Below are 16,512 nucleotides of genomic sequence, written 5' to 3' on the forward strand. Positions count from 1 at the left end.
AACTTGCACACTATGTAGGTGATATGCCCCTAGACAAGACACAAACTATGTACAAAGGCCAAAGAGAGATTATGTACAAACTAGTGATGCTTGGGTAAGATAACACTAGATATTAACTAGTTTTTAGGCCATGATCAAGGACTAAGGATGTCTTGCAATATGAGGGATGTGATTAGGGAATGGAAAAAGGGGGAAAAGCCAAATGAAATATCGATAGATAGAGGAGCTACAACTCATTACACACGGTGCCTCTTTGCTAGGTTCTTACCATGGTACTTGCTCAAAGTGCCTATTTACTAGGTTTTCACTTTTGGATGGAAATTTTCTCTTGACATTGAGTTTTGTGCCAAGATTCTTTTTTGCTAGGTTTTCGTCAAGGCATCCATTTTTTTCCTGACTTTTATTTGCTTATTATTAATTTTTTATAGGACTTTTTGCAATTTTTTTGATATTTCTTTAGGTCTTTTTTCAATTATTTTTATATTTTTTTAGGACTTTTAGATGGAATCATGGATGTTACTAACAAATTCTAGCAATGAATTTGGTGTTGATGCTACTAGCGGATACCCTTTGAACCCATAAGTGACTATAACTACACAGAATTCATTCCAAGTTTGTAGCTAAACTCAAACCATTAGAATAGCCTCATGAAATACTATCATGTACCATATGCAAGATAATATCTACCTCTTATGAATCAATGCATTGGAAGATAATTGGGTCAATGGATTCTTTATATAGGATGCCACTGATGATGACATATTCAAAGGCTTGTTGGATAGATGTTTGACTTTGGGTGTTAGACAGGTTAGGTAGTAGGATTGTATAAGCTGCTGGATATAAAGAACTAGGAGGATGAGACCAATGAATCCCCACAAGAAAGTTGATCGAGAGAGCTCAAAAGACTTTATGGCATGTTGAACACTACAACACTTGTATTCATGGCATTAGCTTGTTCATTTTTTATCCTTGGGAGATGCTTAGCTTTTTCTTTTTCATGATCAAATGGTGCCTTTCAATTTTCACTAAGAGACCTATGCTTATTATTTTTTCCTTTGTCTCAAGTTTTTTAACTAGAAGATGGAGTTGGCTCCCCAAAATATGTGAATGTGTTCAATTTAGGAGGAATTTATTCTCTATGACCATCAATTGTAATTCCTTTATAGTTTTCCAATACATTTATAAGAGCATAATCTTTGTCAAATTGATCAAATATCAATGGTCCATGTTGGTCTCAATCCAATAGTTCATGATGACTTGAGGTGATTCCATAACTAGTGTTGAATGGGCTCTGGTCAAAGGTATATATGTGGGGATTAGATTCAATGGTATTATTATGGTCATGCTTAGAAGCTGGAGGATTTGGATCCACTAATGTATTCATCCTAGGTGTATGATTGGTTTGAGGAATGTGTGAAGTTATAGTAAGTTATACATTCCCTAGGGGTAGGCTCTTAAGGTCCACAAAGATATGGTCAAGTGCATAAGGACTATCAATATTATTGATTTCAGGTTGTGTATCCTTAGATGCCCTTTTATCATTCAAAAAATTCATAGTCTTACATGAGGGTACCTTAGTACTAGGAGGACTTATTCATAATTATTAGAATCCAATCCCCAAACTAGGAGGTCCTCCTTTTGTAGTGATAGGTTCAATCATTCCTTTTTTTTTAAGATCCAAGACCACTACATCCATCATAGCCTTCTATTTGCATGATAGTAAACCCATGTCCATTCTTAGGAGATATCAAAGTGGGTTCTTGTTCTACTTCTTCCTTCTCAATATAGACATATGTATTCTCATAGATATGTTCTTCATGTAGGCCACCTCCACTAATGAAATTGAGAAGTGGAATTTTGTGTACTGATCTTAGAATGTTGTGCTTACAATTGTTATTATTTATCATAAGATTGGGGAGAAAGTGGTGACTTCGTAATGTGGAATGCTTGAGACATAAAATATTCTCCACACCCTTTGTCTTCAATATTCAACTTTTCCTTGGCCTTATTGAGGAGTATATTAGGATCCATATATTTAGAGGAATCTGTGGGTTGTGTTTCATTTTTTGTTGGGACTTGGTATGTGTAGCATCTCTCAGATTAGCATAAAACTAGAAAGGATTTGGATTGCCAGGGATGGTAACCTCCACATTTTTGTAGGTAAACTTTAGATGCTAATGATATGTAGAAGGCACTACTTTCATAGCATGAATCCAAGGATGTCCTATTATCATGTTGCAATTGATTTCAATATCTGGGACCTAGAATAATATATTCTCTATAGGTAGACCAAATCTTATGGGTAATATAATAACACCCTTAGAGAAGTAGTCACCATCATCATAGACCTTTATTGTGATTTTGTGAGAGGGATCCACATCATCTTCAGAGTAACCCAAACCCTTGACAACTTTAAGGGTACAAATTTTCAATCTTGCTCCTCCATCTATCAAGACATGTTTGACATTGGCATTATGGATAAAGACATCAAGATGAAGAGGGTCATTATGGTCGGGTCTATCTTTAAGAATATATTAGGGTGAAAAGGTGATACTTTGTGATGTGGATAGGTCCCCAACCATGGCTTTGAATTGAGAAATATCAATGTTATTTGGTACTATGATATATTTTAAAGCTTGGTTAAGGATCTTCTAATGTTGGGGTGATGTACACAAAAAATCTAGGACGGATATTTGCACCAGGGTTTTTCCAACCTAGTCTACAAGTATATAATCTAAAGAAGTAGGATCAATAGGTCTCGCAAGGTCCATGGGCCTAGAAAAGGTTGTATGTCTAGCTGGGCCCATAGGTCTAGTTGGGGATCTAGGTAAGGTAATCTAAGTGTGGCGTATGGTGACAACACAATGAGGGTCTTCATCTTTTAAGGTAAATGTGGATATGTGAGAGTCAAACTCATTAAAAAATTGATGGTGTAGTCATATCCAATGCATGTGTAATTTACATTAGCTTGGGAGCTTGAGTTTGAACTTGAGGCTTTCAATTTTTCATGATTACCCAAAGGATCTTTAAAAATAGTATGATCATAATTGGATGTTAGTAGTGCTGGATCGACTGTGATCACACCATCATCAATAAAGTCTTAGATTTCATGTTTAAGTTGGAGACATGAAGTGCTCTTATACCCTTTCATGTGGTGGTAATCATAGAATTTGTTATCATCCTAGCAAGGAGCTTTAGTTGATGATTCATCTTTGATTGGAAGCAACTGCAAGAAGTTATTGCTTAGTAATTGTTGAAGTGTAGTCTCAAGTTGTGTCCTTAGGGGTGTAAATTTTTAGTATTTTTTTTGGGGTTTCTTCATGGTCTATCTTGTGTCAAGGCCTCAATTTTATGTTGTTGAGGTGGTGTTTGGTTAGGATTTTGTGTGTTTTTAGGGTTTTCACCTTTAAGAGTCATTTGAGGTTTTGCCACACTAATCATTAGTGTGTCCACAATACTATCATTGGTTACATTCTTGTTTTTGGAGAAAAACTTTGTCTTGTCATTAGAAAAATTTGTATTGGTTTTTTCCTTATTTATTTTGAGGATGGCTTTGTGAATGAGGGAATCTTAAATGCTAGCTCCCAATTTTCATTAACTTAGCAATGGTGCTCAGACTTTTGATCTTGAGTTTATACATTAAATATGGGACTAGGTTTTCAATGCATAGATTAACTTATTGTTCTTCAAGAATATTTAATGAGAATTGACTACAAAGTTTTCTCTAACATAATATGAATTTTAGGATGGTTCTCCCATATTTTGTTTCATTGAGCATAGACAAGACATTGTCACCTTATTTGTTAGGTTGAAGGAAAAGTGGGGTATGAATATGTATGCTAGTTCTGACCAAGATTTGATATTACCAAGTAGTTTGGAGTACCATTCAAGTGTGGGTACATTGAGAGAATGAAGGAATAGTCTCATCAAATATGTGAGCTCATTACTAAGATTTGTACTCTGTTGCATAAAAATGTAACTAAGGAATAACACTAAACAACTAATGCATCTTCCTACATTATACTGCAAAACCTCAAAATATGAAAGGAGACATGGACATAAACATAACATGAAACAAAAAAGAATATAAATTATCAAAATACCACTATGAAAACCTCATGAAACCATCAAGTGGAGATGATTTCATTACTCATGGGATGTGGTTGCTCACAAATTGAACAACATAACAATGAGGTAGATAGTGCTTATGAAAATGAGGAGAGGGCTCTCCTTTTATAGGAAAATGGATGCAAAGGACGGCTAAGATTCAATGCAAGATGAAGGGCTAGGATCTCTCAGGATCGATGAGGTGTCCATGAGGTGGAAGACAAGTAAACTCCACATGGATTAGGGTTTTGACCATTCAAAGGGGGCAATATGCTCACACATGTGTGAGCAACCTTTGATGGTGACATGATCAATGGGGTGTGAGAAGCATGGCTTCTCACACATGTGTGAGACAACTTGATTCTCATGCAAGAGGACAAGTGTGCAAGAGGTGTGAGAAGGCATGGCTTCTCACACATGTGTGAGACAACTTGATTCTCATGTAAGAGGACAAGTGTGCAAGGGGTGTGAGAAGGCATGGATTCTCACACATGTGTGAGACACCTTGATTCTCATGCAAGAGGAAAAGTGTACAAGAGACATGCAAGATATGAGGGATGAAGAGAGTGTGAACATCTCTCACACATGTGTGAGAACACACTTAGGATTAAGAGGTGATTAGGTAGGATGATTAGGAAAAGAAAGTATCATTAAGGAAGTGGGTAGGTTTAGAAAGGTGGGTTAGGTAGTATAGTGAGGTTAGGTGAGGGTTAAAGGTAGGAGCCATGTGCTCAAATAGGATTAAATGCAATATTTAATTCCAAGGGGGATTAGGAGGGAATAATTAAGTAAACAAAGTACTTAATTAAAGGAATGAATTAGGATTTAAATAAACCTTAGTTTATTTAAATCAAGGGGAATAGGTTAAGATTTAAATAAACCTTAGTTTATTTAAATCAAGGAAAGGGGAATATAATTAAATAAATATGAATTTATTTAATTAAACATAGGATAATTAAATAGATAATAAATATCTATTTAATTGACTAGGAAATGGGTTTTGGATAAATTTAGGTGTCTACATTTTTCCCCTCTTTGATATGGCATTAGTAATGTTATATCAAAGAAGAATAAAATATAGTGGCTAGGAGGATAAGACTAGTAGCATGATGCCCCAGTCATGGAAGGATGAGGAAGGATGACGAGGGGGAAAGGGTATGCCCCCTCGAGAGGACATGCAGGTTAGGAGAACATGGATGTTCTCTCAAAATTCAAGGAAGATGGAAGGGAGTTATGCTACAATGGTGTGGACAACCTAAGTTTGATATTGTACTCAACACTATGCACCAAGGTATGAGGAACGAAGATGACAATGTGTCAAGTATGTGATAAAAAGGGGTCTAATACAACCATATTCCTTATGAAACCATGACATGGAAGATCATGATTCCTAGGGCAATAGGATGCAAAGAGCATGGTACATGAAAAAAATGCTAATGCATACAAGTAATCAAGCAACCATGCACAAAAGACCAAAAGCAAACCACCATTTTGCCCCTAGTCAAGCTGAAACCCCATTAATGGATGGATTGATGATGATTGATTAAGGATGGAAAAGTTAATGCTAAGCGTAATGCACATGAAAAATATCGAAGAAAAGGAAACCCAATTGACCACAATGCTCCTATGTCCAAAGTAGAATATTGATGCAAAGTTGAATTAGAAGAAGATGTTAATGAAATTAGGAAGATTGATTGTGGAGGAATATGTAGATGGATCGAATTAGAAATTGATAAGAAATGACTGAATTTGACAAGGGGTTGAATTAGAAGAATGATGATGTGGAGGATTGAATTAAGAATGCATTATAAGATTGGTGGAGGAAATTGAAGTTGGATGATGATGAAGCATGAATAGGATGAAGATTAGGAATGAGATTGAATGACGAGGAAATGATGTGGATGACTTGGTCATAGTGATGACTAAATAACCCTACCTTATGAATAAATAAGAGTTTTAAACTAATAACCAACATGAATTAGGGATCAACAATCTCCCCCTTTGACCTTAACTTGATATACACTATACATGTTTTGATTATGCATTTGGTATATACAAAACTGCATTCAAAACATCAAAATTTTATTTTTTGAACTCTCATTTATTAATTCATTTCCCCCTTGTTTTCTAGTATATTTCCCCATTTTTAATTATTACTTATGTCTTCTAGAGGTTCAGGGTCAAACCATACTTGTCCAAAAATTGTTTGTGAATCTTCAATATGATGGTTAGAGCACCATGCCAACTTGTCCTTACACACTCCAAAATGGAAACTTTAATTTCTAGTGTAGCTACCAAATCTACCAAACTATCAGTAGTAAAGAGATTTGAATCACTTTGCATGACCTCCTTTGTTGATTGTAGCTCTTGTTGCATAACCTCCAAGTGAGGTATCAACATTATTTGAATGGAGATAAGCTTAGTTCTTATTTTTGCATCTATAGCCATCAACTTGGCCAATCTTTCTTGGGAAACTATCGAATTATTACAATAAAATGAGCTTGTACTTTCATCCATGATCAATGTATTTCTTGTATATTGTAAATCTACTTTTATCTTATCTATGGTCTCCTAGCTTTTGTTAGTAAAATATGTCACTGTGTTGCATAAAAATGTAACTAATGAAATAACACTAAGCAACTAATGCACATTCCTACATTATCATGCAAAACCTCAAAATATGAAAGAAGACATGTAAATAAGAAACATGAAACAAAAAAGAGCATAAAAGAATTCAAAATATCACTATGCAAACCTCATGAAACCATCAAGTGGAGATGATTTCATCGCTCATGGGATGTGGTTGCTCACAAATCCAACATCATAACAATAGGCTAGATAGTCTTGTGAAAATGAAGAGAGAGCTCTCCTTTTATAGGAAATGAGATGCAATGGATGGCTAAGATTGAATGCAAGATTGAGGGATATGATCTCTCAGGATCGATGAGGTGTTCATGAGGTGGAGGCCAAGTAGACTCCACATGGATTAGGGTTTTGACCAATTCAAAGGGGGCAATATGCTCACACATGTGTGAGCAACCTTTGATGGTGACATGATCAATGAGGTGTGAGAAGCATGGATTCTCACACATGTGTGAGAAAACTTGATTCTCATGCAAGAGGACAAGTGTGCAAGGGGTGTGAGAAGGCATGGCTTCTCACACATGTGTGAGACAACTTGACTCTCATGCAAGAGGACACATGTGCAAGAGGCATGCAAGACATGAGGGATGAGGAATGTGTGAACATCTCTCGCACATGTGTGAGGATTCCTTACACATGTGTGAGCACACACTTAGGATTAAGAGGTGATTACCTAGGATGATTAGGAAAAGAAAGCATGATTAAGGAAGTGGGTAGGTTTAGCCTGATGGGTTAGGTAGGATAGTTAGGTTAGGTGAGGGTTAAATGTAGGATCCATGTGCTCAAATAGGATTAAATGTAATATTTAATTCCAAGGGGGATTAGGAGGGAATTAATTAAGTAAATGACATACTTAATTAAAGTGAAAGGGGTTAGATGCAAGTGGGAATAGGTTAGGATTTAAATAAACCTTAGTTTATTTAAATCAAGGTAAGGAAAATGTAATTAAATAAACGCCAATTTATTTAATTAAAGGTAAGGGAATTAAATAAATAATGAATATTTATTTAATTGGCTAGGAATGAGTTTTGGAAAAATTTAGGTGTCTACATTTTGCCCCTCTTTGATATAGCATTAGTAATGTTATATCAAAGAAGAATAAAATATAGTGGCTAGGAGGATAAGACTAGTAGCATGATGCCCCAATCATGGAAGGATGAGGAAGGATGAGGAGGGTGGAAGGGTATGCCCCCTCGAGAGGACATGCGAGTTAGGAGAACATGGATGTTCTCTCGAAATGGATAGGAAGATGGAAGGGAGTGGAAAAGTTATGCTGCAATGGTGTGAACAACCTAAGTTTGATATTGTACTCAACACTATGCACCAAGGTATGAGGAACCAAGATGACAATGTGTCAAGTACATGAAAAAAGGGGTCTAATACAACCATATGCCTTATGAAACCATGATATGGAAGACCATGATTCCTAGGAGAATAGGATGCAAAGACCATGATAAATGCAAAAAGTACTAATGCAGACAAGTAACAAGCAATCATGCACAAAAAACCAAACGCAGACCAACATTTTGCCCCTAGTCAAGCTGAAAACCCATTAATGGATTGATTGATAATGATTGATTAAGGATGGAAAAGCTAACAATAAGTGTAATGCACATCCAAGGATTGGGAAGGATTCATCCCATGATAATGATGTTTGAATTTGGTTAATGGATTATTAGGTGATTGGGTCAAATTGATGAATTGATTAAGGATTGATGTGCAAGATAGAAAGATTAGATTGATTGGATTACTATTGATTGCACAAGTGAGATTTTTTTGATTTTTTAATTTTATGGCAGATAGAAGAATGAATGTGGATAATATTGGAAGAATAATGTTGATAGGATGAAGAATGATGAGAGTAGGATTGATATTGATTTGAAAGAATTAGAAGAATTGAAAATTGATTGAATTAGAGGATAAATGAATTTGATTGAAGTGATTTGGAAGAATTAGAACTAAATGTGATATGAACAAATGCATAGAATGGATTGGGACCAATGACAAGGGAGAGCCAAGGTATGGGAGATGGAGGAATAGCAATGTGAGTTGGGGATGAAAGGAATGGTGGAAGGATATGAGGGGCCAAATGATATGGTATTGGAAAATGTGGAGCCAAGGACCATGTTTCAAAGGAGTCCAAATGCCCCATACCAAGGATACGAAAATGGAAGAAAATATGGTGGGAAAGAATGCATGAAAATGGAAAGATGGAATGAAGGCTAGCGTATGGAGTAAGAGAAGGCATGTGCTCTTCCAAAGCATGTATGAACGTTTTAGTATTGTGCCTCTAGTATGGATCACAAACATGGGCATAAATGGGGAATGAATAAGGGATATGGGAGGGAGGGTATGAATATGAGATGGGTAATGATATGAAGGGTATGGAGGAAATGTGCGATATGAAGTGGATGAAATGGAAGGGATAACCAAGATCAAGGACATATGAAAGGGGGATGAACATATGTAGCAGTATGGATGGAAAATGAATGAAATGAACATGTCAAGGATTATGGGATGAAAGATATGGATAGCATGTCAAGATCAAGGATATGAAAGGATTATGGAAGTATGTAGGATGATGGATGGATAATGTGCAAGGGATATGTCAAGCAAGAATATGGATGGATGAAAGGAAAGTGAAATTCAAGATCAAAGATGGAAATAGATGATGAACAATAGATGGAAGAGATGAAGATATGTAAGGCAATGTGGTATGGTTGGAGCTTGCCCCTAGTGTAGAGTGCAAGTGGAAGAGGAAAAGTGAATGGATGGGTAAGAAAAATTGGAAGACAATGGATACATGATAGGAGAATGAATAGAGGACTCAAGAATCTATTCTTATAGATGGTATCCCTTGATATATATTTCTTTCTTTTTTTATTTTCAAGGAATTTTTACTAGTTTCTCCTAGATGTTGATAGGATAGTGAACAGAGGAAAATGGATTATGAAAAAGGTTGGATTAAGGGGGTGGAGTGGGAGGGAGGAAGACATGGTGAGTGAGTGGGTGAAGGAGGATAAAATATCTTCATCAGCACACACCTTGAAGGGTGATGGAAAGGCAGAAATTGTGGGGGATAGGTAGGAGAAAGTTTGAATTTTGGGATATAGGGACCCAAAATGGAGGAAGGAGATGACGGATTTGGAATGGTGGATTTTGGGACATAAGGACCCAAAATGGATGTTGAAGCCTTTGGATTAGTAGAATTAGATGCCATTTTGAATCTTTCTTTGAGATTCATTGCTACATTAAGTAGCTTCGGGATCCACAAAAAATTTTCATTTTTTATTTTGAGCCTTTGTGGCTTTGTTATTTTTCTTTGGATCTGATTTTTCTTTTATTGAACATGTCTTTTAGAGGTGACATGTTGATCCTTGGATTTTTGTGGATTTTTGTCTTCATTCACTTTTTCTTTAGCATCCAATTTGCTTCCATTGGCTATGGTATGGATGCATGAAGGTAAGTGGGATGGAGAGCGTATGGATGGTGAACATTAGAAGGAAGTCAAGGATGTGTGCCTTTGTTGATCTTTAGGAGCATGAGGGACTGAAGTGGAAAACATGGATATGGTAGATGGATGTATGTAAGGGCCCAAAATGGATGGAAGGGATGAAGGGTTTGGATGTGGAACATAGGGACCTAAGATAGATGGAAGTGAGGAAGGAATGGGGATATGGATATAAGGTCCCAAAATGGACTTGGAAGATGAATGATGGAAGTGTTTAGGTTTGGAAGGAGAAATTTTGGAGTTGGAAGGAGTGGAAGGCTTACCAACATCTTGAGACATTATATCTTCAATGGGATAGTTATCATTTTTAACACAAGATGCGAGTCCATGTATATGGGGTTCATGAGTGGATGGGATAGGTGGGATAGGATCATGTGGAGGATTAGGATCACAAGGGGGATCACGAGGGATAATAGGATCTTGGGATGGGGTGGGATCATGAAAGGAAAATGAAGGGGAGCTTTGATCTTGACTTAGAAGAGGATCATGAAGTGGAATGAGTGGATCATGAGATGGAATAGGATCACATAATGGAGGGGAGGGAATGAGATTATGAGGTGGAGCATTTTGATCTTGACGTAGAGGAGTATTAGTGGATAGAGTGGAAGGAATCTCTTCATGAAGTGGAGGATCTATGGAGGCTAACTCTTGAGATGGAATGGAAGTGGTAAGGGGTGTGCTAGATGAAATGCCTTGATCTTGATTAGGAAGAGAATCAGGAGATGGACTAGGAGGGATAAATGGACTTGAGGGATAAAGGAATGATGGGATGAAGAAATGATCAGATCTAGAGGAGAAGAGGCATCTATAACATCATGCTTTGGAGGAAGATCTGGGGATGGAATGGGGTGTATGGCTTTGGGTGATTGGCTCTCTTCATTTTGTATTTTACATTTACCCAACAGTGATGTGAACAACCCCTTACGAGGTGGGGATGATGTTTTTGGAGGAGTAGGATTGTGTGAAGGCATAATTATGGGTAAGGGATTGCATGGAGGGTGGGGGTTGGATGGGACATGAGGACTAGCATCTTCGAAACATGGGGGAAGAGGAAACATGGCATGAAAAAGGAGGCCTCTTTCTGTTGACTTGCTAAAAGATAATTCTTTAATTGTTCCATTTCCTTAGCAAGGTCATTTGTGTTTGAGGAAGTGTGTGATCTATGAATAGAAACGTATGTAGTGTAAGGATAATGAGGTGGATTTCCCTTGTCAAAGGTAGAAGAATAATGAACCTGAGATGGATGAGAGTTGGATATGACATTTTGAGGATGAATTTGATATCCAGGTTGAATAAGAGGTATAACTCCATATTTTCGTGAAAGATCATCAACCATTTGATTAAGCCAACTCGGATCCATAGATGTTAGATGAAGAGATGAAAGATTTGATGATGGAATAGGAACTTAGGACTAGGAGCAATTTGGACTTTGTATTGATTTTATTTCAATTGGATTGCACTTGATATGATTTGATTGAATTTGATTTGATTTGATATTGATATTTATTAGATAAGATTTGATTGAATTAGGGTTTGATTTGATTTGATAAAAACCCTATGATATTGCAAACAAGTGAATGTTAGATTTGAATGAAAGTTCAATGTTCGTGACAACGCTCCTATGTCCAAAGTAGAATATTTGATGCAAAGTTGAATTAGAAGAAGACGTGAATGAAGTTACGAAGATTGATTGTAGAGGAATATGTAGATGGATCGAATTAGAAATTGATTAGAAATGACTGAATTTGACAAGGGGTTGAATTAGAAGAATGATGATCTGGAGGATTGAATTAAGAATGCATTATGAGATTGGCAGAGGAAATTGAAGTTGGATGATGATGAAGCATGACTAGGATGAAGATTAGGAATGAGATTGAATGACAAGGAAATGATGTGGACAAATGGAGATGATTATGATGTCAAGTAATGATCTGAATGAGGAAGACAAGAGATGTATGAGGGTGATGAATGGGATGGAAATAAGAAGTGATGTGGAAAACTTGACTAGGGGAACCTAAATCAAGACTTGTTTTGTTGTTTTTGAATTTTTTTTTTTTTTTGAAGTTTTATGAATTTTTTGGATTTTTATGTTTAAGATGTAAAATCAAACAAGGAAATATGTACAAGGAAAGTTTAGATGGTGTTTGTCCCCTTCGAATGGGGAGGTTCAAGCACGTAGAACACACCAAAAAACCTATAAGGTTGCAACTAGGATATACAAGGTTCAACTAGAGGGCATCCTCAATAAATGCAAGGTACATGAGGCCCAAATCTGTAGATGAAAGAAAATACTGCCACATAGCCAGGGGGAGACGGTAATCCAAATCTCCTCCTTCACTTCCCAAAGGTATAAAGTTCTTTGGGGCTTAGCCAAGAGTGACAATATCTTACTTCCAAGAGAGGTGTCTTTTGATTCACCTCCTGATTTTTATACTTTGCCAGAACACTGGAGTTGAGGTTGTCCCAAGGGGTGATGAAATCCCCAAGCAGGCCTCCTAAAAAGAAAAACAAGACCACTTATTTCTTGTGCACCCAAGATCACCCGAAGGCGTGAAGGGAGAGAATATGTAAGTGGCCTTGGGGTTCAAAAAGACACGCATTTGTTGCCAATGAAACTTTAGGTTATGTAATCTACCTGAAGACACACGTGTTTATAACATACAATGTTCTTTCCAACTTGAAATAGCGCCAATGTAAATGAAAATGCAAATTCGTCAACAAGAAAGTAAATCGAGCGTGTGCATAAGCAAAATTGTTGGAAATGAAATCAATTTTCCTTAAGGCATTCAAGATTGAATATGATTGTTTTAGCGTTTAACTATGCATTCAAAGATGAATGTTTATGCATACAAGCTCATTTCCAAAATAAAATTAAGGCAAAATCTACAAGAAATATGATTAGTGATAAGATATCCCTACAAAAAACATAAGTTAGTGCATCAAATATGTAGAGCAAACGTGAAACAACCCTGCAATGAAAAGGTTAGCACAAAGTTTTGTCATTGACAGGAAAAATAGAGATATAAATAGCATCAAAATCTCATAAAACTAGCACCATGACAACGGGCTCAGAATCAGCTTTTTGGCGATATTTTATTTTGCAAAAATGAAGTTTGTATACTCAAGTTATGAGCAAAAAACCAAAGGTTGCTTCTTATGGTCTAAAAGGGCATGTGGACTGCTGATGCAGTGCTGATGTCAGCAACCTGTGAGCAAAAATTTGACAGTTAGAGAAAGTCAAGAATTTTTTTTTTTGTTTTTAAACATTTTTGCAAAAAAAAATTAAAAAAAATGAAATATTGTTCATTAAAAAGATAAATTTTATGTGTAAAAAGTAAAATGGACAATGCAATGGTTTGTGTTGTTAAAATGAAAAAATAATATTAACATATTTTAAAAAGGAAATGTGGGAAGCGAAGGGTTTTGAGTGGGCGAAAGGTGGTCAGAGCAGGTATTGAGCAGTGGTGGAATGCAAAGGTGAGCCGTTGGGAGAGAGTGGCGATGTGGGGGTGTTTGTGTTGTGGCAGCGAGGGTTTTCGAACGGGGTGCCATCGAAGAGGCATGGCAGAGGAGGTGATTGGCAGATGGGAGAACGCAGAAAGGAGCGCTTGGAGAGAGGGGTGGCACAATAGCAAGGGTAGCTGAGCGGAGGCATTGGGGAGAATTTGGCGTGCGTTGAGCCGAGCACATGCTGAGCGGTGTGGGGACTCGACCGCAGCGGGTGACGTTTTGGCAGGGATGGGCAGCAGCGGTGCAGGAAGGGGGAGTCACCAGAGGAGAGGGAGAGCAGGGGGAGCAGGGGCTACAGTGGAGGAGGGTTTGGCAGAGGTGGTGAAGCAGGTGACTATGGATGGGGCGAAGCGAAGTCGGGAAGCAACCAGTTTACGATGTCAGCGGGGACGAGCGGGTGTTTCTACGTGGCGGCAGATAGGAAGTTGGGTTGCAAGAAGTGCAGGGAGGAGCAACGGAGAGGAGGGCGAAGCAGCGAGGGCGGCGCGGGCAAAGCGGCCACCGCGGGAGACAAGGAGCAACAAGGACAAAGCGGCCAACATGGGGAGGTTGCAGGGGTAGCACTCGCGGCCGCCGTCGGTGTTGGCGCCGCGGGTGCCTAGCTTGTACAAAAAAAAGTTGTTTTTTGTTTTTTTAAAATTAAATTTTTTTTTTTTTTTTTTTGTTTAGTTTTTGAATTTTATTTTTTATTTTTTTAAAAAATCTTTTCAACCCACCCTTTTAAACTTATATAGATGTATATAATAAAAAAAAATATAGAAACCTATTTTTGCATTATTAATATATCTACAAAAGTGAAAAATTAAAAAAAAAAAGATCAAGAAGAACATGAACAACACACCCTATTTTATTTTTTTGAAACAAGTTATATACTAACAAAAAGGGGTTTTTAAATTTTTTTTTTTTCCTAATAACAAATATTTAATGCATATGTACCCTAGAACTTGAAAATAAAGCCATAAGCAAAATATAAAATGTTTTATATCAAAAAACTTCCCTTAGGTCCTCCAAATGCAATGATGGGCTTTATGGCTTGATTATACACTCCTCATTAAATTTGACCTCCAAATGCAAGTCTTCAACCTACAAGCTTGAACACTCACAAAACACTCAAAAACACACTAGATGGTTAGTTCGAACCCATGAAGTGGGTCCCACCAGACATGCCAAAATGTGTTGCATAAAAATGTAACTAAGGAAATAACACTAAGCAACTAATGCACATTCCTACATTATCATGCAAAACATCAAAATATGAAAGAAGACATGTAAATAAGAAACATGAAACAAAAAAGAGCATAAAAGCATTCAAAATATCACTATGCAAACCTCATGAAACCATCAAGTGGAGATGATTTCATCACACATGAGATGTGGTTGCTCACAAATCCAACAGCATAACAATAGGCTAGATAGTTCTTGTGAAAATGAGGAGAGGGCTCTCCATTTATAAGAAAATGGATGCAATGGATGGCTAAGATTCAATGCAAGATGAAGGGCTAGGATCTCTCAGGATCGATGAGGTGTCCATGAGGTGGAACCCAAGTAGACTCCACATGGATTAGGGTTTTGACCATTCAAAGGGGGCAATATGCTCACACATGTGTGAGCAACCTTTGATGGTGACATGATCGATGGGGTGTGAGACACTTGATTCTCATGCAAGAGGACAAGTGTGCAAGAGGTGTGAGAAGGCATGGCTTCTCACACATGTGTGAGACAACTTGACTCTCACGCAAGAGGACAAGTGTGCAAGAGGTGTGCAAGACATGAGGGATGAGGAAAGTGTGAACATCTCTCACACATGTGTGAGGATTCTTCACACATGAGTGAGCACACACTTAGTATTAAAAGGAGATTAGCTAGGAGATTATGCAAAGATAGCATGATTAAGGAAGTGGGTAGGTTTAGCATGATGGGTTAGGTAGGCTAGTGAGGTTAGGTGAGGGTTAAACGTAGGAGCCTTGTGCTCAAATAGGATTAAATTCAATATTTAATTCCAATGGGGATTAGGAGGTAATTAATTAAGTAAATGACATACTTAATTAAAGTGAATGGGCTAGGATTTAAATAAACCTTAATTTATTTAAATCAATGAATGGCTAGGATTTAAATAAACGTTAGTTTATTTAAATCAAGGTAAGGCAAATATAATTAAATAAATGTAAAATTATTTAATTAATGGTGAGGTAATTAAATAAATAATAAATATTTATTTAATTGGTCACGGAATGGGTTTTGGAAATTTTTAGGTGTCTACAGGTGCTAGAGGCAAAAAATCCCCTAATGTGGTCGATTGGGTTCCCTTTTCTTCGATATTTTTCAAATCTTGGTGCTTCAAAATGTTTTGGGAATGGAGACATATACAATATTTTGTCAAAGGGATTAGGATGTAAATCCCTTTTTGTGTATAGGACTAATTTCCTCTAGACTCCCAATGCCTCAACATTTTTGGCTAATTTTTTGAACTTTTGTAGTAAATCCTAATTAGGGTTTTGAGTGTCAAGCCTTTCTTTGAGTATTTTATGTCTATGAGTAGATTTTTTTCTATGGTGAGAAAAATGTGTGCTTGGTTTTGACATTTCTATGTCTAAATACTCAGGTGATGTGTCACTAGGAGGTGGAGGTACATTGGTATTTTGAAGATAGAAAGGTCTTGTTGTGGTACTTTTTGTGGTATTGATTGCACTTTTTGTACCATGGGTTGTTATTGCATCACTTGTTTTAGTTGTTGTTGAGAT

The sequence above is a fragment of the Cupressus sempervirens genome, chromosome 3 (assembly GCF_028749045.1).
Source record: "Cupressus sempervirens isolate cs-2001-9-10 chromosome 3, ASM2874904v1, whole genome shotgun sequence".
Taxonomy (NCBI): domain Eukaryota; kingdom Viridiplantae; phylum Streptophyta; class Pinopsida; order Cupressales; family Cupressaceae; genus Cupressus; species Cupressus sempervirens.